Source organism: Rattus norvegicus, chromosome 12 (genome assembly GCF_021556685.1).
Source record: "Rattus norvegicus strain SHRSP/BbbUtx chromosome 12, alternate assembly SHRSP_T2T, whole genome shotgun sequence".
Classification (NCBI taxonomy): Eukaryota; Metazoa; Chordata; class Mammalia; order Rodentia; family Muridae; genus Rattus; species Rattus norvegicus.
This window is the reverse complement of record NC_141545.1, coordinates 3,977,460-4,005,033: the sequence shown is the minus strand read 5'-3', so window position 1 is coordinate 4,005,033 and position 27,574 is coordinate 3,977,460. Positions and strand designations below refer to the sequence as shown.

At 39.6% G+C, this 27,574-nt stretch overlaps 1 protein-coding gene and 1 pseudogene across 3 annotated transcripts in view; both read right to left on the bottom strand.

Moving 5' to 3' along the window:
• The window catches only part of LOC148001969 (uncharacterized), a 955,959-nt gene that overhangs the window by 211,326 nt on the left and 717,059 nt on the right, over positions 1-27,574 (bottom strand). The gene's annotated exons all lie outside the window — the stretch shown is intronic.
• LOC148001980 (ubiquitin-ribosomal protein eL40 fusion protein pseudogene) lies at positions 20,145-20,605 on the bottom strand (annotated as a pseudogene).

Sequence of the window (27,574 nt, the reverse complement as noted above, 5' to 3'; positions counted from 1 at the left end):
TTCAGACAGTAAACCAGAAGGGTTCTCAAACATACCATCCAACAAGGGTAAAACATCAACCAGCAGAATGTCAATTTTACAACAAGGGATTTGTCTATTCAGCCTTGCCAAAATGATAACAAAATAAGAAATGAGGTGATTCCTTCCTGGGGGACAAAGTTCAATGCTCAGTCTTCCTTAAGGACACATTCTCTGGAGATGTAAGGCCACTGATTCTGGCCTCCGATGTTTGGTGTGAACACCAACCACCACTTTGTATGTTACTTTTTCCCCATTCCCGTGGGGACACTGATGTGCTTGGGGTGTTCCAAATTCACCCTGGTACTGCAGAGTTAAGAGAATGCCTAATGCTTTCACGATGGCATAGTGTATCCTCCTACATATGTAGTCTTCAAGGACACCTACACAGTTCTCTTCAACCCATTTTCATATATCTAGTTATTCTCTATCCTCTCTGTCTTCACTGACATGTGGTAAATTACACATGTACCGTTTCTGTGGACTCTAGCTCCATAAATTAAAAGCTCCAGCTAAATCCAAAGTTCTTGATCAACAACTGTCACCTCTGCACCAACTCAACACCCACCATTCCATGTTAAAGCATCCAGGGACCAGCTGTGATGCATACTATTAGCTGTCAATCTGACGCTATATACAACCATCCAGGAAACAGGTACCAGGCATGTCACTGATAAAGTATCTTGATTAGATTAATTAAGGAGGGAAGCCCCACCCTAAATATAGACACCACCATTCCCTGGGCTCAGGCTTGCACTGCATACAAAGAAGAAAGAAAGCTTAGAAACAACACCCATCTTTCTCTGCTTCCTGGCTACAGATACAATGTTTCCGTCCTTTTCTGAAGCAACTTCCACGCTCCTATCCCTCTCCCAGGATGCAGCCCAGACTAGGGCAAGCTCTCCTATCACTCACCCTCGGTTCCCATTGCTGTGGTCCTTCCAACCCAAATGAAATTCCTCATCAACAAAAACCTTCGACATACTATCTAACTCAGTTCTAGATAACACCCTCCTCCCCAGTGAGAACACAACAGCCTTCCCCTGACACCAAAAACACACAGAGCAGCAACAACAATGACAACAATAAGAACCACAACAACAACAACAACAATAACAACAACAACAACAAAAAACGGTACCCATCATTACTCAGATCTTCCGGCCATAACCTCTTTGCTCTATGAAGTGACAGTTTAAGAAATCTCAGATTAACTAAATGAACAAACACTTTATTTGTTCATTTTTGGAATGTAGTTGCACCATGCCATTCTTGCATGCCAGGTAGAACACTCTGTCACACACAATGTGAACATCTGGAGGGAATGAAGAGAGCAGAAACATTTCACACTGTAAATATGTTATTCCTCTGCTGTCATTTCCAGTGACTAATATTAATATTACTATATGAGATATAAGAAAACTATGTAGAGATCACAGAATGTTCCAGGCAAAGGAGATTGGTGTGTGCCAAAATCTACCTCAAAAATAAAAAACAAAATCTATCAAAGCAAGAGTTCAATCCCAGGGTCTTCAAAGTATTCAGAAGAGCCTTCCACAGGAGTAATTGAAAACACATTTTGTGCTCAAAACCTCATCGAACGGAACAAATCCTGAAGACCATTCAGTCTATGGCAATATCTGAAGAACAATATGGATGTTTGGAAAAGTTAAAAAACAAGAAAGCTACAGAATTTTCCCCACCAAATTCCCCTACAAAAAGATAAGAAAAACAAAGGGGAAAAAAACCAAGACAGTAATTGGGAAAACCCTCCGTTTAGAAAGTACTTATAGAGAGGGCCAGAGAAGGCTCGAAAGGTAAATAAATCCCTTGCCTTGAAGTCCAAGTTCAGTTCCAGGAACCCATGTAAAAGGAGAGAACTGGTACCGGGAGGATCTCCTCCCAATCTCTGCATGTGCACCCTGCTACGTGCACACATAAATCATACAAAACCACATACCATACTTGTCCTATACACATACCATACACACACATACATGCAGCAATGTGTAGACTTATGACCCATGTGCATAAACACAATTTTAAAAATTTAAAGAGAAGTCTGATGGTGTGAATAAACAGACTATTTAACAGTTGTCTAAGTAGTTTGCCCTTCGACCCTTACTAAGGTCACCAGAAATTCTGTGGCTCAGGTAGTAGAGTGCCTGGTCAGCCTGTACTCTCAGTCAAATCCCCATCAAATGGGTAGGGTGTGATGCTGCACACCCACTATCTCAGCACAGGTCAGTCAGGTCAAAAGGATCAGAGATTCAAGAGCATTCCTGAGTGTTCTGTATTCTCTTAGTGGCCAGTCTCTGATCCACATTTTTATCTTTAAGCCATTAAATACAGCATTTCAAACTGTGGTGAAGTGCTAAATTGCTTAAAACATAAAAATGTTACATTTTGATGATCCTTTTTTAGTTATCATTTTATGTGTAAAGGTATTTTTGCTTGCTTGTATGTCTCTACACCACATTCTTGCCTGGTAATGACAGAGGCTAGAAGAGAGCATTGGGTACTCCTCTACTAGAGTTAAAGAGAGTTGTGAATCACCATGTGGGTGCTGGCAGTGGAGCCCACCATAGTCCTCTGAGAGAGAAGCCAGTGCCCTTGGCTGCTCAGCCATCTCTTTGGTCCCAACCATTTTTACATGGCTTGTTCAGTAACATTAATACAGTGTGCAACACTGGAAAAAATTTCCTGAACAAAACACCAATGGCTTATGCTCTAAGATCAAGAATCGACAAATGGGATCTCATTAAACTGCAAAGCTTCTGTAAGGCAAAGGACACTGTGGTTAGGACAAAATGGCAACCAACAGATTGGGAAAAGATCTTTACCAATCCTACAAGAGATAGAGGCCTTATATCCAAAATATACAAAGAACTCAAGAAGTTAGACCGCAGGGAGTCAAATAACCCTATTAAAAAATGGGGTTCAGAGCTAAACAAAGAATTCACAGCTGACGAATGCCCAATGGCTGAGAAACACCTAAAGAAATGTTCAACATCTTTAGTTATAAGGGAAATGCAAATCAAAACAACCCTGAGATTTCACCTCACACCAGTGAAAATGGCTAAGATCAAAAACTCAGGTGACAGCAAATGCTGGCGAGGATGTGGAGAAAGAGGAACACACCTCCATTGTTGGTGGGATTGCAGACTGGTACAACCATTCTGGAAATCAGTCTGAGGTTCCTCAGAAAATTGGTCATTGAACTGCCTAAGGATCCAGCTATACCTCTCTTGGGCATATACCCAAAAGATGCCCCAACATATAAAAAAGATACGTGCTCCACTATGTTCATTGCAGCCTTATTTATAATAGCCAGAAGCTGGAAAGAACCCAGATGCCCTTCAACAGTTGAATGGATACAGAAAATGTGGTACATCTACACAATGGAATATTACTCAGCTATCAAAAACAATGACTTTATGAAATTCGTAGGCAAATGAAGGGAACTGGAAAATATCATTCTGAGTGAGGTAACCTAATCACAGAAAAACACACTTGGTATGCACTCATTGATAAGTGGCTATTAGCCCAAATGCTTGAATTACCCTAGATGCCTAGAACAAATGAAACTCAAGACGGATGATCCAAATGTGAATGCTTCACTCCTTCTCTAAAAGGGGAACAAGGATACCCTTGGCAGGAAATAGAGAGGCAAAGATTAAAACAGACACAGAAGGAACACCCATTCAGAGCCTGCCCCACATGTGGCCCATGCATATACAGCCATCCAATAGGCAAGATGGATGAAGCAAAGAAGTGCAGGTAGACAGGAGCCGGATGTAGATCTCTCCTGAGAGACACAGCCAGAATTCAGCAAACACAGAGGCGAATGCCAGCAGCAAACCACTGAATTGAGAATAGGACCCCCGTTGAAGGAATCAGAGAAAGAACTGGAGGACCATGAGGGGGCTCGAGACCCCATATGTACAACAATGCCAAGCAACCAGAGCTTCCAGGGACTAAGCCACTACTTAAAGAATATACATGGACTGACCCTGGACTCTGACCTCATAGGTAGCAATGAATAAATATCCTAGTAAGAGCACCAGCGGAAGGGGAAGCCCTGGGTCCTGCTAAGACTGAACCCCCAGTGAAAAAGATTGTTGGGGGGAGGGCAACAAGGCGGGGGAGGATGGGGAGGGGAACACCCATAAAAAAGTGGAGGGGGGAGGGGAATGATTGCCCGGAAACCGGGAAAGGGAATAACACTCGAAATGTATATAAGTAATACTCAAGTTAATAAAAATAAAATAAAATAAAATAAAATGAAAAACCTAAAAAAAAAAATACAGTGTCCAACTGACATTACCACCATTCGTCAGTAAATCCCTTTCATCTTGACCTAGGATGCTCCTTTTATCACCCCAGTCCCAAAACACACTCTCCTATTTTCAGTATCTCCTAAATACTTGAAGTATCTGGTCTGAGTGGGATGGTAGAGCAGTTTAACTTTACAAATGACTGCTTTTCTTAGCATCTTGTTCTCTTGACTATGCTGTTGCACATCCTAAATTTCCTAAGTTTAAATAATATTTCATATGTGTATGTGGCATGTTTTGTTTTTTGATCGTATATCAATGTATATTTGGGATTGCTTTCACCGTTTAGCTACTATGAATGCTGCTGTTGGGAATACATGTGTACAGATAAAGGTTTCACTGTGAGCAAGTGGACCATGACATCAGACAGAAGAACTCAGAAGGTTTAGTGATCTCAAACACCATGAATCTCAGAATTGATAACGGTAGGAATGAGGCCATTGGCTGCTCTAGAACATGTAACCAGGACACCACACTGAGAAGACCACGACTATTAGTCACATAGGAAAAACACCTGGAATCCTTCCCCATGAAGTAGAGCATCACTAGCTTCTCAAACTGATCCAGTGGGAAGCATCTTCCCTTGGATCCCACTCTACTCCTCCAAAAGTATATTTCCTATTCACATTTAATAAACTACAGAAGCTACGTTACCTAGAGTAATCAGAGAGTGTCTGTTTTACTGAGCTGTAACTCTTGGGGAAGAGCTTTCTCTCCAGAAGCTGTCATCAGAAGCTTTCATCTGGACCTTGGCGCAGCCTCCTGCCATCAGGAAAGCCTACTGCTGCTAATGCCACCCTGGCACTGGCACTGGCACTGCCACAGTAGCAGAGGAGACACAGGACCCTGGATAGCTCTCCTGTATTGTCCTCCCAAACCTCCCCACTTTCCTGGTAAGAGCTGTTAACACTCTGCCCATTTCCTGCCAGACCAGAGACCCCAGGAAGCAACTCAACCCATTTTCACCAAAGGCCACATCTACTTTGAGTTTGGGTCTATACTCAGAAGTGGACATAGATAATGTAGTGCTGTAGTAATGCTTTTGATTTCTGCCATATTTTTTCCCACAGTAGGAGCATCATTAAATCCTCTGGCCTATTTCCCCGATTGGGAGATGAAAGTAAGAGGATCAGGAATTCTGGCTATTTGGGTTACATAGAGTCTGACTCAAGGGAAAAAAGGGCTGAGGCTAGAGTTAAGTGGTAGAGCACTTGCTTAGGGCACACATGACACTGAATTCAATACTTAGATTATGCCCAACGCCCTGAACCCCAGTACCCATCCATTTGGGTGTGAGGAAGCCTCTCCTAGGGGTTTTGTATGATTGGTGACTGGGAGCATATTTTCCTGTGCTTATTGGCCATCCATACATCAAACTTGTTAGATTACTTTTTCAGTGATGATAAAATTAGTTTTAAGTAGCCTATATTTTCATCTCTTTTTTTTTTAGATCCAATTGGTAAGATATAATTGCTCACTTAAACATACAAAGCCCGGCACTATCCATCTCTTGAGAACATTAATAACAACCTGTAAATACACAGAGCAGAATCTTAACATCACCTGCCATCTTGTCCTGCCACGGCTTCTCAGACCCCTGTCCTCCGGCCTGACTCCTCTTCTCTCCCCTAGTCTGCTCCTCTTCCTTCAAACTTCTCTCCAGCCCAATCTTCCTTCTCCTCCAATGACAGGCCTCCTTCTATCCTGTACCTGCCTCACCTGAGACATCATCCTACATTTCACCCTTTTTGTCTAATAAACAAAAAAAAATTTTTCTCTCAAATATAAGCTGAGCACAACTGATATCATTTTGTAATTAAGAGCATAAAATATACCTAACACCCAGTCCAACACCATATCAGTTAAACAGAATATTTAGTTATCCATTCCAGCTTAAGAAAGGCTTAAAATCTGTACTATATCTTGGCTGGCTTGTATACTATCTGATAACTATCAAATAAAAAATGTATATTTAGAGTTACACAGCCTGATAGGCTATGAGACTATAATGTCTTCAACCCCGTCAGAAATCTGGGAATGACAAATATCTGTACACATAGGAAGCCTATCATGCTTCCAGAACTGAGAGATTTTAGAGACAAATCTCCACTAGCACAGTCCCCTGCTAGCAACATGTGAGCACAAGTCTTCAGCCTTCTGGCCCAAGATCAACTGACAGACTCTTGAAATGCAGATTTTGAAGGGCTGATAACCCTGATTGGCATAGTTTATCAGTCAACTATTCTGTATAATTTGTCCTTTTCCGGACAGTATTAGTCTGCAGATGAAACAGGCAGTTTTGTGTAGTGGCTGCCTAGCCACAAAGTATTGCCTCACCTGGAGGTAGAGATGTTCACATTCTTCATTAAATTCACCAAAGGGTAACTGTTAGGAGCAGATATGTCTCAACAAAAGATAAATAACTTTAAATCTCAAATTTTGTGGATTTCTGACGTTTTTGAAAACCACCTATCTATATAAGACAATCTGGACTGTTGTCTTTATATCTTAATAGTATCTTGAAAGTTCTCTCACAAACTCAGAGCCATGATTCTGCTATTTGAATCTTAACTCACAGGTGTAATCAACTCAGAAGTTTGTAATGGCAACAATAGAAGGACTGGCTCTTTAAACTCTTTTGAAAAATAAATTTAATACCAACGCAAAGATATGATTCCAGCCTAGTTACCAAATGAGATTATGACAGTTCAATTCAATCTAGCTAATTCCTCCCTGTTAAATTACAACCAATTTTAAATTCCTCATAAAAACAATTTTAGAATAACCACTTTCAGCCCCCCAACATACAGGGAATTGGGGCGACGACTCCTCCATAACTTCTTCAAGCTGTACATGGGCGTTGAGGTATCCTTGGGGGTAGGAGGTAGGAAGAATGAAACAAATGCTGTAGTGGATGTGTCCTGACTGGACCCAGCTGAAAGTCCTTGAGACCAGGATTCCAAGTTGGTAGGCACGCTCTGTAAAATACAACTCTCAAGAAAAAGTTTACAATCGAGATACCTTTTTGTTTGATTCTCCTGAATAAATATTTCAGGTGGTCTACCTCTATCAAATCTGATCAGTATGACTCTGTGAGGTTTCCAGAGCCTAATCACAGGTTTTAAAAACACAAAGACAAAATCTTTCTCCCAAAATACTGTGTTCCTTAGTCTGAAACCAGAAAAGCTTGTATCTTGCACTCTCTCCCAGATTAATAATATAATCATAAAACTCAAAGTCACACCCATCATGAATATTAAACAATTTTTTTAAAAAAGGAAGTAAGCTAAACAATGAGCCTGATAGGCTTTTGTACTCTGTGATATCGGGAAATTATCCCAAAGTACCCGTGGAGCCCATGTTAAGAGAATTCGAGCTTCCTGTTGTGGTATATATGAAAAGTAACCACAAACCCTCGCTAGCCGGCATCAACGAGCCATAAGGCCTTTAGCGGTGTAATCCATAAAACAAACCAAATACCTTTTATCAATTCCAGTATCAATAAGCAACACATCAAACCAGGACTTTAGTCCAAAATATCTCAATCTGCTAAGCTCTCTACCCGGAGCCACGGATTTTTCTTTAACCTTAATAACTTCTAAAATATATGCCTGCATTCACTCTCCTTGGTGTTACAGACATTAATCACATCTCTCTACTTGGAGTTAGTGACTAATTTTTCCCTATCTTAGTTCCGAACCATAGATGAAAATCTCCTTGTGATTCGGGTGATCTCTTTACTCCCCTTAAAACAAACTTAAACACCTTCTATCAATTCTAATACCAATAAACAACTTAAAACTCGGGAATTTAACCCAAAATATCTCAATCTGTTAAGCTCTCTACCCGGAGCCACAGATTTTTCTTTAACCTTAATAACTTCTAAAATATATGCCTGCATTCACTCTCCTTGGTGTTACAGACATTTCATCACAACTCTCTACTTCGAGTTAGTGACTAACTTTTCCCTATCTAAGTTCTGAACGATGGATGAAAATCCCCACCTGATTCAGGTAATCTCTTTACTCTCTTCTTTCTAAAAACAAACTCAATCACCTTTTAATAATGCCTGTAATTAAGAAGTAGCTTGTCTAACTAGGATTTCAACCCAAAATTCCCGTGGAGCAAACATTAAAAAGAATATGAGTATCCTGAAAGACTTTCTAAACAACTTTCTTTAAAAAGCAGCTTTTAATCTCTGACTCTCTGATCTGCCATTACTTATCACACAGCAGGTGACCTACAGCCTGCCAGCCCAGGTGGCTTCCCCTTTCTTTGTTTGAATTCCCATGCTTAAGATATCACATGACTTAACATGGCACCGGCCTCCTCTTACTTAGAAAATAAAAACTTTCTCTCAACTCTCAGGACTACTAATGGATTCTTGCCCATCACCTTGGCGTGCCATCTGTTGTTGTAAAAATATAAAAATAAAAAGAGTAATTGTCTTTACCCTGCTAGGTCCTCACTGCGGTGCCCCAAGATATCTGCTAGATATCTTGGTGTAAACACAGCCCAGCCGCACACTTTCCTACTCTCAAACCGTCACATAAAAAAACACACAACACAATAATCTTAGATCCAATTGGTAAGATACAATTGCTCACTTAAACATACAAACCATGGTACTATCCATCTCTTGAGAACATTAATAACAACCTGTAAATACACAGAGCAGAATCTTAACATCAACTGCCATCTTGTCCTGCCACGGCTTCTCCTATCTTTATCTCTTATTGAATATAATTTCACATACTTTCTTCCATTTTGTAAGTTTCCTTTTCACTGCTGTGTGATTTGATGCAGTTTTACCTTAAATATTTATTTTCTTATTGTGTATGAGTGTTGTGGATTGTTTGTAATGCTATTTGTTTTCATTTGGCTCCCAAAAGCACATGGGAACCACATGTCTGCCTCTAAGACTCTGAGAGTCCATACCCCAGTTGGCTCTGATTGGTAATAAAGTTGCTGGTGGCCAATGGCTAGGCAGGGAGACAGAGGCGGGACTTGGGATTCACCATTGCCAGGGAAAGAGAAGGTCCTGGCCTAAGAAATGTAGGACAGGGAGACAAAGACACAGAGACACTGAAAACATGTAAGAGTTGGAGATCATGGCGCATGAGGGCTGTGGCTTGGGTCTGTGACTGCCAGTATTGAATATAGGCTTTAGTAAGAAATAATTAAAGCATATGGGAGGGGAGAATGTTTTAGTTGCTGGGATGTTTGGATGGGTCCAGACATTTCGATGTATAAAGTATATTAAATAGAAGACTCTGAGTGTGTGTCTGTGTGTGTGTGTGTATGTGTGTGTGTGTGTATGTGTGTGTGTGTCTGTGTGTGTTTGTGTATGTGTCAGTGTGTGTGTGTGTGGTGTGTGTGTTTGTGTGTGTGTGTCTGTGTGTGTATGTGTTTGTGTGTGTGTCAGTGTGTGTGTGTGGTGTGTGTGTGTTTGTGTGTGTGTGTCTGTGTGTGTGTATGTGGTGTGTGTGTGTCTGTCTGTGTGTGTGTCTTTGGGTGTGTGTATGTGTGTGTGTGTGTCTTTGTGTGTGTTTCATTTGCGAACCTAGAGCATTTTGGCGGGCGGTGAGGATTGTGATTGTGTGCTGTTGCTACAGGCGGCAGCATTTGAGTGCTGATAATTACTAATTCAACATACGAATATTTGACTACATGTTTGTATGCTTACAGCATGCATGTAGAGGCAAGAAAATGTGGCATATCCTGAAACTGCAGTTACAGATGGTTCCAAGTTGCCTTGTGTGCGCTGAATACTAAACTTTAGTCCTATGCAATAGAAGCAAGTGTTCTCAAGTGCTGAACCATCTCTTCAGCTCCAGTTTTTACTTTTTCTCCCCAAAAGTTTAGTTAAGAGTTTTAGTTGGCACAGAAAATCATGGGATTTATTCTTGTCATGGACCCCCTTCTGCTTTCACAGTATTATGTCTGAGTATTTTCTAGTTTATCTACTTTGTTGTGAGTATATGTTCATATAATATCCAAGAAATCATTAACAAATCCACTGTCAAAATATTTACCTATTTTCTTTTTCTAGAGTTCAGTAGTTTTGGTCTTATGTTTAAGTCCATTTTAAAATCTATTGTGAATTAATATTTATATATAGTGTAAGCTAATGGTCCATCTTCTTTTGCATGTGATATCCCAGTTTCACTCTCTTCATTTAAAAGACTGTCCCATTGATTTCTTACGGAGAAGCCCCTTTAAATACAGATGTCCCTGGATTGCACTATACCTTAAGGTCCTCAGTTGTAAGTAACTGCCTAAGTAGGAAACTGATGGCTAAGGTAAGGGGGAAAGGTACTGAGAAGAGAGATATGTGTGGGCCCAAACCCAGCTTATCTCGCCTTGTCTAAGAGTGGCCCCAGGTTGCTTTCTCTACATTTGTGGCACATTATGTGTTATGTCATGACTAAAATGGGAACAGTGAACCCATTGTACAATTGTTTTAGTTAACAAATATTTCTTGTAACTATTAAGTGAGGGTAGGGTAGCACTTTGTATCTGTATATGACCACACCAGTGAGACTGAATAAGGTCACTCAAAGGCAGTTGCACTTACTTGTTTTGCTTATTGGTTTGTTTGAGATAGGATCTAACTACATAGCTATCTAGCCTCTGTTGGCTTGGACTCAGAATCCTCTTGCCTTAGCTTCTTCCTGTGTTCTGGGATTACAGGTGTGACTTACTGTACCTGGCTTGTTCTTCCTATGTCTCCTCCCCACAACATCGCCATTACCACTCCTAGGTAGCCCAAACCAGCCATAACTGTTGGGCCTCAGTCTTCTGAGTGTTGAAATTACGGGGGTGGAGGGGGGCAGGCAAGCTTCAGTTTCCTTCATTAATACTTCATATCTTTAGGAGTTACAAATGCCATTAGCTGTATTTGGGAGCATTTTGTCAGGGTGTGATAAATGAGCTCCTTATTACTTATTGTATAAGTAATTTACTTAGTAAATATGTGAAATGCCACTTTTGCAAAACCTGATTGTTCCTAATGAAGATAGTTCCTTCGACAAATATTAAAATTAAGAATCAAATGTGGTAGTGTATGCCAAGACACAGTCTGAGTCAGTAGGATAACTTTGAGTTCTAGGCCATCCTGGGCTATAGAGACCCTATGTCAGTAAAACCAAAAAATAAGCAAAATTAAGTAAAGCTTACCAATGCCCACGTAAGCAGAAAAAAGGAAGTTTTTTGATGGGGTGTGAAAGGCCTCTTAACATGTACATTGAAGTCCAGAATGAGCTGCTACTGCTGTGCCCAGCAAGAAGGACACATGCTTTAGTAATCCTGTAAGTCAAGAAGCCTATTGTAACATTCTAAATCCATGCTGCTCTACCATTCCCCTTCCACAGAAGGGAAGCCAGCTGGCTGAATGTTGTGGTATGTTGAATGGAACAGGGCATAGTTATAATTTATAGCCACTGATTGGCTGACCTTTAATATTTTTGCCTTAATATTTCTTTACAGTTTTAGCTTACAGAACCTTTCAGTGATTGAGGCACTTTGGGCAACTTTCATAGAGTCATATGAAAACAAGAAGTAAGAACTGTGTGGTACCATGAAAGACAGCCTGGTTTCTGGTTGAACTAAGGCTAGAAATCCCGGTGACACTGAAGAGACAGTAGGCATTTCGCCTGATTCCTGGGAAACTTGGCAGATCACAAGCCCACAGCCCTCCATAGATTCATGGCCATCAGTCACATAAGGGTAATGCCTCAAGTCCCTCCACAGGTAGAGGAAATGGCCAGTGGTCTCATAGACTCAAGGCAGATCTCCATTTTAATGAGGTACCAAAGGCCTGGAGGCTTAGCCAATAACCTTTCCTTCCTAGATATTTCACCCTTCAAAAGGTACTTAATCGCAAGTCCACCCTAAGACGTGGGGTACGGATTTAATCATTCACTTTTCACTATGCCGATAAATATCGTAAAACCATGGACTGCCTCTTTTTATTGGGATTCGCCATGGTGAGCCACAGAGAAGGCCTTAGACTACAGAGCCGGTATCTAATCTCCTGCAGAAGGCCTCCCTGCTCTCCCAGCCACAGCAACCACCACAGCCAAGCCAAACCAAGCCCCCCATCACCAATCCAAAGCCTCTCCTCAAAGGACCAGCTAGAGGCCCCCTTCTTTCCCCTTCAGCCCTGGACTAGATCCAGTTCCATGGGCCCCAACTCCATTCTCAACTCTTCTGTGGCATTCAGGGGCACCTGGATGCCTAAGAGCATAAGAACCAGACAGCCCCTGCCTTGTTGCAGGCCCAAGGAACCTCCCCAATCCCTCAGGCAGCTCCAGTGGTCCTGTGCCTCAGACAACTTTTCATCCCCCCCGCACCCCCCAGAGCAGTGTCCCTTGACTTCCCATACAACCACTGGTCGATGGGGTAAGAGCAGTCATCTCCCACATCCCGCCTATTTCAGCCTTGCCCTGTGGCAGAGTGGACATGGGACCCACGCAACCCTACACTGAGGAATTTTACACTATTTTTAGCTGACTAGTTTAAATCAGTCTCATCTGTTCAAAACTGTTTTACTTTTAAACCTTGAGGAGACTCTATTCAGAACTTAAATCTAAAACTTAAATAAGAAAAAGACTGCTAAAGACAGGATTAAACAATGGAACCCTCTTTGCTTGACATATTTACGTTCAGTTCTCTTTACTCTGGTCACATCTCTACCTAATATACACATATGGCCCCACATGGGAATTTTCTGACCACTAGTCAGTCACAATTCTCGTTAATAGGTGAAGAGATCTGAGGCTCACTGCTCTTGAATATACCCTGTATAATAGCTAAGGTGGCAGTCCTTTGACTAAGATCTGAGCTGAGGTCATTCATTAGTAAATCCTTTCCATTGTGTCTCTCTGTAGCGGTTGGATGGTGCCTTTAAATAACTTTATGTTTTGTATAGTTTTCAAAGGGATTCTAAGTCTGTTCCAGTATGATTTTTGCTCTGCACTGGCAGGATAGAATCCTGTGATAAATCACTAAAGTGTTCTGAGGACATTCCCCAAATGATGGGCATAATGTGTTGTAGATATTTGAGTTCATGTCTAAGTTACTTTTAAGCTTAAGTTTTTGACATCATCATTGATAGTTTCTCTGTTAGTGCTGCAGATTACAGAGAAGTTGTGGGCTGATTTATTTTGTGCATTGTATTTTACACACTGTTTCTCACTGATGCTCACCTGAGATGAGCAAACACCATACAATTAGCTTTGGAAACCCAATCACCTCAAACAAGGTGGTTTTTATCTACAAGTCTAGCTTTATAATTGATGACTTGTCAATACAGAACCATTGCTTCCTAATGAGTTAGCATAGTAAAGAGGACACATTGTAATTGCAAAAGTTGCTTGGAACAGGAAGAAAACAACTCACTTTTTGAACTATTCCTCATCATGTTATTTGTATCCTAATCCATTGCCCTCTTCACTTTAGACAAAGTCTTATTTAAATAAACAGACAAGTGTTGGGGAGTGGAGAACCTCTCTATAGTTAGACCACAGACACATCGATCAACTATTAATTTTCTGGTGATCATTACGGATTAGCAGAAATTTATTCTTTTATAATATGACACCTCATAGATTATAATCCTATAAATGATTTGTAGTAATTTTCCACATACTACATGGTTCTTGTTGCTATCAATGAGGTCCAAATGCTGGAGTTTTTCCCTATACTACTTTTAGGAGAGAATTTGTGATCTATATGTTCAGAGTGTGAGTCTGAATTTTCAGAAGTTTTTCTATAAAAATGTTTTATTTTATTTTAATAATATGCATGTGTGTGTAGTAGCTGCTTGGTGGTGATGGTGGGTATGCACACATGGGAATGAAGGTGCTGGCATCATAGAGTGCATCTGAGCTCTTGGAGCTGAGTCAGGTGGTTGTGAGCTGCCAGATGTGTTTGCTTTGGCCAAACTCTGATCCTCTGCAAGAGTATTATGTTCTCTTCTCTACTGAAGCATCCCTTCAGTCCTGGAAAAAACGTTTTTGTTCATTTTGCTTGTTTGTTTTTTGTTTTTTTTTTCTTGTAAACAGGTTCTCACTATGTGTTAGTTTTCTGTCTAAGCTCCACTCCCACAGTTACTTGGTAACAGTCAGGTATGCCTGGCACTATAAAAGGGGCTGCTTGTCCCCTCCTCATTCTCTTACTCTCTTCCTTTCTTGCTTCTTGTTCTTGCCCTGCTTCCCCTCTTCCCCTTTGTCCCTTCTCTCCCCATTCTCCTCCCCCCTTCCCTCCCCATGCTCATGACCGGTCTTTCCTCTTCTCCTCTTCTCTCATTAAACATTTCCACATGGAACCTTGTTGTCCCGTTGTGGTTTGTCTAAACATGAAATGAGATTTCTACCCCAACATTATGTAGTCCTGGGTGGCCTGAAACACTCTTTCCTACCCAATCACATGTACAGTTAATGGCAATTTAGTATATTTTCATGAAAATATATGAGTATGTGAATCAAGATTCTTGTTGGTTTCAGTGAAATATGAACGTGTACATATGAATATGCTCTCCGTGTTTATGTAAGCTCAATCTAGGCTATAGTCATCATAAAGGAGGGAACCTGGATTAAGAAAATGATAACCCATAAGATCAGGTTGTAATCAAGCTTATAGGGTGTTATTTCAGTGATTTATACAGGAGGGCCGAGGCTGTTGTGGGTGTGGCCACCCCTGGCCTGGTGGTCCTGGGCTGTATAAGAAAGCAAGCTGAGGAAGCCTGTAAGCAGCACCACTGGTTGACCACTGTACCTGTTCCTGCTTCTAGGTTGCTACCATGTTTGGGTTCCTGTCCCAAGTTGCTTCAGTGATGGATTACCAAGTGGAAGTGTAAGGCAAATACACTCTTTCCTCTGCAACTTGCTTCAGTGTTTCATCACAGTGATAATAACCCTAACTAGGGCAATGATTGTCAATGCAAGTGTGGAGAAATGTATCACTTGCCTTGTATTTGGCCTTTTAGTAGAAGTTGTCGGGGGTTTAATTTCCAGAAAACTTGATTTGTTTACTTCTAGTTTGTTCTTATTTCTTTTTTTTTAAATTAATTTATTTATCTTATGTATGTTTGTGTACTATCACTCTCTTCAGACACACCAGAAGAGGTCATCAGATCTCCTTATAGAGCTGATCTGAGCTACTATGTGGTTGCTGGGAATTGAACTCAGGACCTCTGGAAGAGCAGTCAGGGCTCTTACCCACTGAGACATCTCTCCAGCCTCAGTTCTTATTGGTGATATAGAGATCAGTTTTTTTGGAAGATTCTTCAACTCCAGTTCTCATTCCTTTCGTGTGGTATTTCTTAAAATTATGGCTGCTCTTCAGCCACTCCTCTGGAGTTGACAGATTATTCTCAGAGAGGAAAGAATCCCATTGGGGAGAAGTAGCAGGTATTTGTAAATTTTGTTCTCTTCAGATATTTATTTCTCTAATGTCCACTACTTGGGAACTGACTTTGCCTTGGGACAATTTTTTATAGAAAACATAGTTTTAGTTTCTTGTGGGGCCTGCTTGGTTTTGCATTTTTCCTTAATTATTGACACCAAACCCACAGCCTCTTCCATGACAGGCGAGTGCTGCACCCCTGATGCGTATCCATAGCCTTAGCATCTTTCTCAGTGTCAGACTTGATTGATACCCTCCTTGTTACACCATCAATAAGGATTTTCTCAGCGGCTTTTCACTTCAGAAACTTTGGTGAGCATACCGTGCTCTTAAATGAATAATCAAATGAATTGTTATTATTTTTATTTCTCACTTATTTTTCTTTTATTGATTCTTTTTTTTAAGAACTGAGACTAGGGTTCTGTAGTTGAGGTTGGTCCTGAGCTCATTATATAGATAGGGGCTAGCCTTGAACTTCTGATTCTCCTCATTGTACCTCCCAGACACTGAAATTAAAGGTGTAATACACCATACCTGGCTTTAAGTTTGAATATATATTTTATTATTTGTAGAGAAATGCCACGAGGAGACTGTTCCCAGCGTGCCAGCTTGCAGGCAACCTAGGGTCTTTGTCATTCTAAGCAAACTGAGTCCAAGGAAGCAGACTTTCTCAAGCAGAGAATCCTGGTGCTCTGCCAAGTAAGCTGCAAACCTGAGGAAGAGACCTTCCTGTTGCTTTTCCCATGAGGAAGTAACTTTGTTTATAGTTTAATAGACATCTTGATGGGAAGCATGGTGGTGAGCAGAAGCAGAGAGAGCAGACGGGATATACAACAATCTTTACCTCTCAAAGATTCCCCCCTGGAACCTGCTTCTTCCAGCAAGGCCATACCTGTTAATCCCTTCCAAACAGCACCACCAGCTAAGTGTCTCAATATCGGAGTCTGTGAGGACATTCTCATGCATATGACTTCATGTTGTTACATTTAATGACTGCCACATACACATTAGCAGAATGTTCAAGTCATTTGCTGTTAAAAGTATGTGTATAGATTCAGAGTTTCTTTGAACCAGTCATTATGCAATAGGAATTTCTTTGGCTCTTAAGGGATGAAGACTATCAAATAAGCCTCTAAAGGAGAATTTATGAGATACATCTGGCAATTCTGGGCTTAATAAGGAACACACCGTGGAACACCCTGGTACCTGCCAAGAGCAAATTTAAGAGGAAAGTCCACAGAATTAGTAATTTATTCTCAGGGCCTTTTACATATGCCCCTAAAACATTTAAATTGTCTTTCTCACTCCTAGGACTTAGCTGACAACGTCCGTGTGTCTTTAGCCGTTTTTCATGTATATAATATGTCGTTAATACAAATGTCAGAAAGAGAAACCAAATCAAAAGGCATTTCAAAAAGTAGGAGTCATGTGTGTGGATAAAATATGTTTTAAATGTTAAAGATTCTTATAAATCTTAATAAAGCTAGTTTGACTTTGATAGTGAAGGCTTCATATAATAGTCTTTGATATAATCTTAGAGAATTACAGAACCCAATGTAAATGTTGCATTAATTTATGAAAGTTAATGCAGTGGTGGTCTAACTTGTACCTAGAAAAATTTAACTTTGTGCCTCTTTTGATCCAACAATGACTTAACTAGCTGACTGGTTAGTCCCTAGGCTGGAAGCTTGATTCATGCCAGGATCTGGTAATCTTGGTGTTGTATAGTACAGTTAAGTGTTGCATTAAGAATGCCAGTGTTTTCTGTCCTCTGACCTTGTCTTCCCTTCTCTGCCCTCATGGCTCTGATCTTGTCTGCCTGCTTCTACCCAGTCTCCAGGCCCTCACCCCCACACACACCTTCTTACCCCTGATCTCTTGCATGTACTCATTTCTCAAGAGCACATCTTGGCATGCGTCTGCAGTAAGTAATACTCCCTTAATGTATTTTGCTTCAACCTCATGTATTAAATTGGGTATCACACTAACAAGTCCCTTATGTAGATCTTTTAATGAACTTCATTTTTCTAACCCGTGCAGCTGACTGATACATATTTGTCATTTGAGATCTCTTCATATATCACTGTGCTTGATTGCCTGGTTGTCTTCATACTGGTTTAGATGATTTCACCTTGTTTCTCTGGGTCGATGGTTAATTAATTAATTAATTAATTAATTAACATGAGTACACTGTAGCTGTCTTCAGACACATCAGGATAGAGCATCAGATCCCATTACAGATGGTTGTGAGCCACAATGTGGTTGTTGGGAATTGAACTCAGGACCTCTTATCCACTGAGCTATCTCTCCAACCCAGGTCCATGCCTCTTAAGGTATGTGCAATATTAGCCCTCTTTAGTCCTTACTATAGTTCCTTGTTATATAGACACAAGGTAGAGCTACATTTTCATTACTGTATTAATTGTACTGTTGTTGTCTCTGTGATGACTGAATCTAACTATTTTATTTATTCGTTGAGTTAAAGTTAAGTACTAATCAATCAAGATATTTGCTTAACAAGAGCAGATCATACTGTTTATAATTACAAGTTTTGCTGGTAAAGTGTTACTTCAGAGTGGATCCTGGTACAGCTTTTAGAGTTAGCCTATGGAAAATGCAAAAATTTTCTTCAACATACCTTGGCAAATTTAATTTCTTAGACTTTGGTCATATATACTCTGAGAAGCTAAGAATGTTAAAAACAAAATCACTGCTTTTTATATTCACTACTGAAGAAACTCCTCAATTCTCTATAGCACCTTATGTGGGAAAAAGCGAAGGAGGAAAAGAGTGCAGTAGTACTATTTTAATTCTTATATTTGGTCTGAAGTTTCTTTTATCTTTGTTTTCTTCTGGTGTTTGATTTAGGACATTAAGGTCCTTTCAGATTCTTTCACTAGTAGGGAGGGGCTGACTGTACCCAGACCCCTGGCTTTTGTGTTTTGAGCCCTTTAGGTCTTTTGACTGTCCTGTATAGCCTTCAGCCTGTGTATTGATCTTACATAGCCTGCAGTGTAAGCAGTTGAGAGAGCTGGTCTTGCTGCCTGTGTCCTGTGCCCTGTTTAGAAGTGGAGGGATGTTGGAAATCAAAGTGTGCACGGGAAGGTTGACTTGGGAGAGAGATGCCTAGATCAGCCCATTGTTATCTGTGAGAAAGCTTTGGAAAGATACCTGCTGTGTTGTCATTTGCTAATTTTCAGTTGTGAAGGCCTCATCTCAGGCAACCTTGACTTCCTGTCCTTCTTTTTTTCTCTCAGACTCAGGGAACCCCAACTATGTTGTGGCATTGGCGTCACCTTGTGTCCCAGCTCAGGGCTGGTGTGCTCCCTCTGGTTGCCTAGGTTTGCTTGGGGCTTGGGCAGGGAGCCTCTCAGTTAGCTCTCTGTACACCCTTTAGACTCATGCTTAATTTCCATCCTGAAGCAGCTTTAGAGTGAAGCCCTAGTTGTTAATATTGAGTGGATGGGGGTGGATTTCCATATCGGGTTACTTCGGTTCTAAGCCAGACATGGGTTTGTCAATTTGTTACTAAAATTTCCAACCCTAACAGTCCATGTAAAAGACACACAATCCAAATATTTTAATTATAAGTTATATTTCTAGATTGGGCATATGTAATACAATACTAACTTATTTCCCAATTCTAAGACTCCTTATTGCTTCTGGTTTCTCCCAGCCACATGATTCTGGTGCATAGTGGCTTCCTTTTCTTCTCTTCCTTCTCTCTTTTTCTCCTATCTGCCACCCCCTCCTGAGCCTCCAGTCCCACCTTTCCTATCCACTACCCAATCATAGGCTCTAACCTTTTATTGACTTATTAAAGTGGAGAGAAGGTTCACATAGCATCACCTAAGTACATGATGCTCTGCTTGTGGGCTGGGGGCAACCCCTCTTGAGGAACCAATATGAACAATAATATACAAGCAGCATCAAGCCAAACCACTACAGTTTACTCGTAAGATCTGTTTTTAGTACAAAATCCAATAATTTCAGTTGTTTAAATGTGTGTCTTACTATATTTCTTATACAGCTGTTTTCCAAATGTGGGTATGTCTGGTGTGCTTTACCAGCATAGAGTATTCATAATTAACAGTGTATTTTCTTGCCACCAATACATGAATTTTTGTTGGATATGCTACAGATTCATAATGGTTTTACACAGGAAAGCTAATTGTCAGAATTTTGTTTTGTTTTTGAGTCAGGGTTTTCTGTATAGCCCTGGCTGTCCTGGAACTCACTTTGTAGACCAGGCTGCCTTCAGACTTACAGAGATGTGCCTGCCCTCTGTCTCTGAATGCTAGGGTTTAAGTCCTGTGCCCAGCTTGATATTTTTCTTTCTTTCTTTCATTCTCTCTCTCTCTCTCTCTCTCTCTCTCTCTCTCTCTCTCTCTCTTTTTGCCCCTATCAATGGATTTTATTTGGTCACAGGGTCACAGGCCAGGTGTGGCCCCAGCTTTATTTGACCTTCTTCTCTGGGGCTCAGGTTGTTGGTGTTGCCAAACTTCTTGTAGCAGTTGACTACACTCTGTGCAGGCATGAATAGCACTTGTGGCAGATCATCTTGTCACAATTGTAATTCTGGACAAGGTGACAAAGTGATGACTCAATGATGCCACTGTTCAGACATAGCAGCAGGTGCAAGGTGGACTCTTTCTGGATGTTGTAGTTGGACAGGGTGTGGCCATCCTCCCAATGTTTGCCAGTGAATATCAGCTCTGCTGTTCGGTGGGATGCCTTCCTTGTCTTGGATCATTATTGATGGTGTCACTGGGCTTGATCTCAAGAGTAATGGTCTTGCCCATTAGGGTCTTCATAAAAATCTGCATGTTGGCATCTGCCACTTGGCCACCTTGTTGAAGAGAAAGAGTGTTTTGGGGTTTTTGGGGTTTTTTTTTGTTTTTTTGTTTTGCTTTTTCTTTTTAATACTTAGATCATTTTGTTGACTTCTCGGTGTTTGTTGAGGGCTGGTGTAACTTGAATTTTAAATATATTTACCTAGAACTTCACTGCTTCCTCTGTCCTTTATCTTAACAGGCAGGTGTCCTTTGATTTGGGACTGTATAGACTTTTTTTTAATTGTTTCCAGTCTGTGTTCTTCTTTCACTGGCCTTTTATGAGTCAGTTGTTCACAGAATTGGCTGTAACAGTGCACGAAAGGTTTGGCCAGAGCTTGAGACAAGTAGAAATGGGTGGCAGTTTTAGGACCTGTACTATAATATTTCAGAACACCAGGGGGATTATTAGAAGTAATATTATTATAAAGTTGTGTTATCCTAATAGTTGGGTTATAATAATCCTTATTAACAATCTCTGGTTATTCTAAGTCAGCAATTTTCCTTATGAGATAATATATACTTTCATCTCCATAAAATATAATAGTCATGCGGCAGAACTAGTAACAGCTAATGATGAAAAAAAAATGCCCTATGTATATAGACTTTGGTTTGTTTTGTGAACTACTTTTTGAAATATGTTGAATTATAACAGCAGTATTGTTGGTATCAGGAATTGCCTTGAGCAGCGACACCATTTGGTAACTGTTGACATGGCAATAGCCCTACATTCCCAGTATTCCTTTGGTCCAAATCCCAACGCCACGTGGGAGTAGTTATGTCATATTCCAAATGAAAGGCAGACTTCTGCCCTCATGCTCTCTCTTCTCTTCATTCTTTTCTCTTCTTTCTCTCACCCCTTTCCCTTGTCTTGTTCTCCCATTAAATCTCACCAAGTGTTAACTGTGTTAGTTTTGTGTGCTCTATTTGGATGGGTGTGGTAGGTATTTTATTAAAACGAGATTTTAATAACAACAAGTATGATAATTTAAGAGCTTGGAAATCAAACTGACTGGAAATAAATTCCAATTTGGGCACTCACCAGCTGTTGAACTTATATTATTAATATAAAAGTTGGGGTGATAGTAATTTTTCCCTATAGAGTTATGAGAATTAATTTAACTCCTTGTAAACCTCTTGTGTTTTATTACTTATCAGGAACATTGGGTAGTAGAAGCCATTGTAATTGTTTCATTAAATAAAGTTTGTAGAGTTGTGCAGAATGGAGTTTATCAAAGCTAAAAAGGTGAAACTACACATAACTAAATTGTATAATCAGATTTATCTTATAAAATTATAATCTTAAAGGAAGAAGGTTAGAATGTAGAATAGGAAATAATGCTATGCCATTGTTAGAAGTGATTTAACATTCTACCAGAAAACTGGAGAAATGGAAATTCATGTATTAAGGTGGCGGGACTTCCTTTGTGTGCTGTTTCATGAATCATCTCTTTGATGATTCCGTGTAGAGCTATTTAATCTCTGCACATGTTTGGGGCCTTTTACAAACGCTTCCTGGATTCCCAGGATGCAGATGTTTTCTGTCCTGTTAGCAACTTTACTTTTCATTCTACAGGAGCAACAGTTTAAAAATTCTATTAGTCACAGACTGACTCTCAGCGATTTCTCTTTCACTATCTTGTGTCCTAGTCTCTGATTTCTCCAACTCTTCCTCCACATCCTTTCTCCATGTGCTTGTCTAGTTTGCCCTCCAGTGAGGACCATGTATCCTTGCATTTCCATGAAGCTCACATGGAGTAGCTCACTCTGCTTGTGGAGAGACCCATGCACTCTGCTGCACTGTGGAACAGGTCAGCTAGCCCAGTGAAGAAGAACACTATGGTGTTGCCTCTCAGGCCAGGGCAGTGGGGGTGCATGGCCCACACTCAGTGGTCAAAGATGAACTTTGCATAATTTCCAAGTGAGACTCTTATTTTAAAAGTCCTTAAAATATAAAGGTTATGCAACTTCCTTTTAAAGCTTAATTCATGGTTGTAACTTTGGAATATGATATATCATTGCTGTGGTCTTTGTTTAGTGGCATTTTCTGTTGCTTTGTTATTGATGACCCTTAAATTCTTCCAGAATAAATAGTGGACAGTTGTGGAAACACTGGATAATCTGCTTACTTTGTCTTGAGTTTGTAAGAATGTGACACGTACTTACATTTTGCCAGAAGCCATAGCTATGGGTGCTAGGATCTGAAAATATATGTATGGGCTGTGTACTAGGTAAAGATGTTGATGGTTATTGGTCAGATAAGGAAAAGTTATTGGTGGGGTTGGTGTGGGGCTGCTTGTATTTAAATGCTCCCTACATACTGGCTCCCAAGATCTGGAAGCCCTGAGGAAAAGATCCTCAAGTACCCCAAGTGATGCTTTGTAAACTTTGCTTCTTAGTTTAACTCATCAAAAATGGATAGAGTCTGTGATTAGGCAACAGAAGAAGAAAGGTGGGATTGATGATGGAGTGGAGGGTCTCAAGAGACAGGAGAAGGGGGAACAAGAGAGGAGACCAAGGGAAGAGGAAACCGCCATGTGAGGAGATGGACCCTGAGCATATGGCCTGGAAAAAGAGCAAGTAACAAGGGACATTATGGCATGGATATAGGTTAGTGTAGCTGTAAACCTGCCCAATTAGGCTTATGACTTGTAAATAAAGTACCTGGATTGTGTGTCTTTTATTTGGACTAGTTAGAGTGTTTAATTCCTTTTATAATTGGTGCCTTTGACCCTGAGATTAAGTCTCATGCTCTACTGAAATGAAATTAGTTATTGTACTTTGTGTTTCTCGTGGTGCAATAACTTTGCTGTCTTTCATAGATCATTGAAGTGTTTCAATATGTGTGAAAAAGAGGCAGTGAGTAGTTTTTTTTTTTAACTATGTGCTACTGAAGTGTACACAGAATAGCTTTGTTTGGAATTAGCTAAAGTGATAGGTTTGGGTCTTGCTTTACTAACAGTGTTGTTTGTAGCAGAAAAAGTTCTATAAAAGCACACATCATGATTAACCAATTAGTATTATCCAGAGAATGACCAATTTCTTTAATATACTTATCCATTATTAATGGACTTCTTTATGGTTCAGGTGCTGGGCACATTTATACATCTGGGTGAGATTGCAAATTTTGTTTGGATATTACAAATGCTGGTAAGCTGTTTTTCTATCGAAACTGGAATTATGTTCTGTAAAGCAGTTACTACTGACTAAAATTGAACTCAGGTTTTTTAGTTGAAGGTGTACTTGTTTCATGACAAGTAGAAAATAATGCTGTTAGACTGTTTTTACCTGTACGTAAAAGAAAAACTTTAATGTTTAAGATAAAGTGTCATTATATTATATAAAAATATTTATATAATGTGGGTATATTTGTGTATGTGTGTGTGTGTGTGTGTGTGTGTGTGTGTGTGTGTGTACGTATGTATGTATGTGTGCGTGCGGGCACGCACCCATGTATGTGTGGATGTAGTGTATAGATGAGATCATCTTGTTACACTGACTTAGTTTCTGGATATGGGAAACAGGAAACCAAACTTTCTAAAAATGATTAGTAAGTTTTTGTTTAATCAAATGGCTGGCAGAAACTTGAAATTTCTTTAACATATTAGTTTTAAGTTCTATAGAAATTTCTTTTAGGAAAGAAAAAATAACCATTCCAAGAAACTTCTTTTCTGTTTTTCCTGTTATAGTGAGCTGCACAGTTCTCCAAAGCAAGGAGGTGGACTTCATCCTCCTTACCACTTTCATCCTTGCCTACCCCAGGGACTGTGTGACAAGGTAACAGAATGGTTTACATTTATTGAAACATGATACCGTGAGTTTATTGTGACGTGTTTTTGTCTGAACACTGCTGAAGAATAAAAAAAACAATTTTACTAGTTTTTGTACTAAGTATAGAAATAATGGCCATTCATGCAGGTGTTTGGAACCTAAATATTTGCACCTGAAAATAATAGAAACCATATTTCCTTAATAAACCTTAAGGAAAATATATTTTAACATAATGATTAAATCTTATTTTAATGCAGACCTAATATCAGATTCATCAGTGAGTAAGAATCCTGATTCTACGCAACGAAATTGAATTGATTCTGTTTTTTTCAAGAGATGAAATTGCTTCTTGTAGCTATGAAGGCAGGTATGGAGAAGCTAAGTGAGTTCTATTTCTTAATGGATAGTTGATTTTTTTATATTTTTAGAAGATTAACCCTCGCAAGTCAGTTCTACAGTTTCCACATATGAAATATATATTACAAAGGAAATATTTTAGTCTGAGTCCTTCATCTATACTACCATGTAAAGAATTTTAAACAACATAATAGTCACTAGTGATCCTCCAGTGAAAACCAAAATAATAATAATAATAATAATAATAATAATAGGCATTGTCATGTTTATCTTCCTTCAGGTATAAAATGGTAAAAAATTAAAAGTTACATTTTTCTTTTTCTTTTTCTTTTTTTATTTGAATGGCATTGGCGGGGCCTTATTTGTCAGTCTTTACAAATAAGAAAAACTCGCCTCACAACTGTTCATAACTGCAGTTCTGGGCAGTGCGTCCTTCACGGACACAGTCACGTATATTCAAAAAAACACACAGAAAATTAAGCTGCAACACGATTTCCTTCTAAATTAAAAGTAAACTATTTTCTACCATTTCTGATGACCAATGTTGGCATCTGTGTGGTGGGTATAATGAGGCAGGCAGCCGTTGGGGGTCAGTGCTTAAAGCTATTGATGGGGGTAGATCCAGACACCTATAGGGATGCTGCCCCAGGGAGCCAGCGACTAGAGATGTTACTCAACAGACAGTTTTCTGAGGGAGCAAAGCTTAAGTTACTGGGGGGTTGGCACTCTCTATGATCAGCGAAAAACCTATGAACCCTTAACCCCTTGGGGTCAGTGAGAAAGACCAGGGAAGAGAGAAAATTCACACACACACACACACACACACACACACACACACACACAGAGTTGATGGTAGAAGGAACAGTGTTCCAGCCCATCATACAGAAGCCTAAACAGATACACATAGTTGATGGATGCCCTAACCCTTGTGCTTTATTCTTTGTTCCATCACTTATATATCCCAGCCAAATCTCTCAAGCAGCATTAAATTGCAATGTAATTGTTTTAGTTTTCTTCTAGACAAAGACAGGAGTAATTATTTCATCATTTATCCTTAAAAAGTATTCTTAAAAGACTCACAGATCTAACCACTTATATAAAAATCAGTCATATCTACTTTCAATCCTCAGAATGAGTATCTACACAAGAGCAATTCTTAATAAATCTCATCAGGAAGCTGAGGGCAAAAATGTGTATAAGAAATCAATTGTTAGTGCCAGAGATGTTGGCCGGTGAGTGATTTGAGGCCCCTTAGAGTTTACCCATAATTCTTAGATAATGAGGAACATGCTGGCAGTGAACAGAACAGAACTCCATAACAGCCTCAAGTCCTCAGGACACATAGCTCTCAGGACACATAGTCCTTGGAGCTGACACACTGAGTCGCACCCAAATGACTGTGGTAATGGGGGGGGGGGGTACATACTAGATCCTATCTCCATTTTAAACTTGATACTTAAATGGTTTTTTTATTTACATGATAAATGCATGAAGCTTGGGATTTGCGTCTCAATAACTTAAGAGGTTTCTTAGTTGTTTGGAGTTCTCTGTGGTGATGTGAATGTTAGGAAAATCCCAGAAGCCACTGAGTACTAACAGAGTATTATTTATTCTTCTGCTCTTTGCAAGAGGGCAAGAAACACCGGTAGCTGTTTCTTAAGCAGGAATATGTTCAGTGAATTTCTTTAGTGTTTTACAGTTTTCATGGCATACATTCCTTTGTCATATTAATTTCAAGTATTTTGTTGTTGTTTTGTTTTGTTTTAGTTTATTGAGAATAGTATTGTCCCCTTGCTTTCGTGTTTGTCTTTTGTATATAAAAAGGATACTGATTCCTGTGCTTAACTTTGTGTTTTTCAACTTTTATCAATATTTATCAGCTCTAGGAGTTTTTTTTTTATGATTTAGTTTTTATGTATAGAATCTTAAAACCTGAAAATAAACATATATTGATTTCTTCCCTTCTCATTTGTATTTGCTTCATTAACTTGACTTGTTTAATTGCTTGACATACCACTGTAAGAAGTATGTTGAGAAGTGAGTAGAGTGAACATCCTTGTCTTGGTCCTGATTCCAACACAAATACTTTGAATTCTTCTCTCTTTTGGATGACTTTTGCTGTATACTGCCTTTATCAAGTTGAGATAAATCACTCGTATCCCTATTCTCTGCAAGACTTTCATCACAAATGGAGGCTGTATTTTATCAAAGGTCTTTTATGTCTGCCATAGGGTGGTACTTGTACTTATGTGGTAGATTATGTTAATTCTCATGTATTGACACTTTCCTCCATCTCTGGAATGAAGTGGCCTTAAGCCTAATGGGAAATCTGTTTGTGTTACTGCATGTGGTTTACACGTATTTTATTAATGCCTTGTGCACATATGGTTATCAGATATGTTGGTGTATGACTTTCTTTTTTGGTTGTTTGGTTTCAGCATAGGATTAGACTCCCAGTAAATGTTTTCTAACTGTTTTTGGACTATCTTACCTTTTCAGCTTTGAGAATGTGGTGGCTGCCATTTTCATACTTTTCTTCCCCTACCTTTATATCGGCTCAAATAGGATTCAGGAAGTAATATTGACTTATTGTCAATACAGATTACAATACTGTGCATACTCAAAAGGTATACTTCTTGGTTCTGAACCATGTATGATCTTGTTTCCATTACTATAGGCAGAAATATTTTCAGAACAAAATCTGCTTCCTAAATGTCATAGTTTAGGGCTCACCTGCTTTGTTTTGCAACATACCCTGTTTTTGCTTTCTGTTTGTTTGTTTTGTTTTGTTTTTTGGAAAACTGCTTTTATTTGTTGTAGCACAAAAGTGTTATTTAGCCTATAATTTAA